This window comes from Bos grunniens, chromosome 2, assembly GCF_055505025.1.
Source record: "Bos grunniens cultivar Pamir isolate PY7600 chromosome 2, Bosgru_T2T1.0, whole genome shotgun sequence".
Taxonomy (NCBI): Eukaryota; Metazoa; Chordata; class Mammalia; order Artiodactyla; family Bovidae; genus Bos; species Bos grunniens.
In genome coordinates this window covers 25,323,763-25,325,944 of record NC_141166.1, presented here as the reverse complement: position 1 = coordinate 25,325,944, position 2,182 = coordinate 25,323,763, and the positions used below count along the sequence as shown (strand labels likewise).

The 2,182-nt window shown below is 42.0% G+C and overlaps 1 pseudogene; it reads right to left on the bottom strand.

The window, feature by feature from the left end:
• Window positions 1–814: 814 nt before the first annotated feature.
• LOC147377773 (small nucleolar RNA SNORA70) lies at window positions 815–929 on the bottom strand (annotated as a pseudogene).
• Window positions 930–2,182: the final 1,253 nt, after the last annotated feature.

Here is a 2,182-nt window from a genome sequence, read left to right as displayed (position 1 = left end):
GATGTCACATTTATAATTGAGTTACACAAAATTTTGACCCCCTGTGTCTTGCTAGCAGACTCTCTCTCTCTTGTTTCCTTGGCTTACATCTTCATTGAACAGGCTGCCATATTGGAGAAGCCCATGAAACTAGGAATCAAGGCTGGCTTCTGGACAACAGTCTGCAAGGAACTTGGGAATGCCAACAACCACGTGAGCCTGGAAGTGCATCCTTCCCTAGTCAAGCCTTGAGATGATTGTAGCTCCAAGACCCCTTCTGTACAGCCTGTGAGAGATCCAGAAGCAGAGGACCCAGGTAAACTATGTCCAGATATCTGACCCAAAGAAAATGTGAGATAATCATTGTGTATTGCTTTAAGCCATCAGGTGTGGATTCTCTTTTTTGATAGGAAAGTAGGATTTATTAGTGAGCATAAGTAAGGAGGGGCTCTTAAACCTTGAGCGCCAAGGTTTTCATGAGTGCAGGGCCCAACATTTGTCCAGGAGGCATGATTAGGGGTGCATTTGACCTTACAGTCATCCAGAATGAGCCACTTTCTTGACACCTTGTTTCCAAATTCATCAGCATTAAACTTAGTAAATCCCCATTTCTTGCACATGTGGGTCTTCTGGCGGCCAGGAAACTTGAACTTGGCCCTGTCTGGTGGGCCTCAATCACACGCTTCTTGTTCTACAGCTTGGTGTGGATGGACGTTATGATTTGGCCAACGTGGGCCCTTGCCACTGGGTCTTGGGACTTTCCAAAGGCAACCTGCACACCTGTCTGGAGGGTAGACTGGGGACAGCATGCTGGGCATGAATGTCCACTGGCAAAAGCTGTCTCCATGTTCTTTTAGGGCAACTTATGCAGGCAACAGGCTACTGTTTGCAGCAGTCCCATACTGGGTCCGCATGAGGAGAAAAGCACTGGTGAGCTTAACTGGCTGCAAATGGATTATCTGTTACAAAGCAGTAGATTACTAACTTGAGTAGGCACTCAATATGTTTTTCGGAAATGACTGAATGAAGAAGACTAAGCAGAGGTATATATTTATTCTTTGTTCACTTGATGGAGGGTTCATAATGATGGTTAGAAGTCTGGAGTTGAAGAGGTTTGGATAATACTGTAATTGACTGTAGCTAAGCTACAAGAGCAGGTCCAATATAAACACCTTAGGAATCTTAGAAAATGTTCTACAGCCTGATCCGTTTCTCCTGTGCTAAAGCAAAACACTTTACATCAAGGAGCTTACAATCAGATGCTTGGAATCTGCCAGCTCACTCTCTGTTTGTTCTCATATATGCATATTTCAGGAAAATCTCTGCAGCCAGGAGGACCCTGGAAAATCCATCTAGTTGGTCTTGGGAAGAGCTGCTTGCTTGTTTATCTGGTATCTTTATCCTATCGTGAATAAGTTCACTCCCTTTCCCCCTTATCTGTTGTCATTAGCTGTATGATATTAGTGAAGGCTAATCCTGAAGCACTTCCTGAAGATGGAGAGACATGTGATTCATTTTTCTAACAATATGTTTATTGATTGTACACAGGAAAAGATCAATGCATTAAAAACAAAATGCATCATTTCTAACAGGAGCACAGCCTTGGTGTCGGGTCTGCAGGATGTAGCTGAAATACAGAAATATCAGCTGGAAGAGTTACCAATGCAGTCCTTGACAGAGGAATACTGCATAAGAAAGGTTCACTTGGAAGTATAACTTAAGAGTTTCTTTCCCACTTGGCTTAGTCTTGAATGGTTAAATGATCTGACACATTAAAGTGGGTAAAGGACTAATTAGGCAAGTGAATAGGTGCTTGTACACCATGTGAAGGTCTGAGGAAACATGCTCAATAATTTTTAACACAATCAAGTAGTTCCACTGGTTGTAAACATAGCAGCATAAACAAGCCTCCAAGTGAAGATCTGCTTAATAGACTCTTCCTTCAGCCACATGGCAAGTCTCTGGTTTGTTCTAAGACCCTTGACTCTTGTGCACAAGCTTTCTCCATCCATATGAAATTCATCAACCCTTCCTTTGGCTTCCATTTCAACATCATAATTATAGAGAAGGGGACTAAATTGCTCAAACTTGGGGGACATTTATTTAAAAACTAAATTTGGTATATTTAGGACAAATACATCAAAATGGATGTGGTGTTATTTGATTTTTAAAAGCTTGTGCTTTTTGCACAAGTCATCTCAGA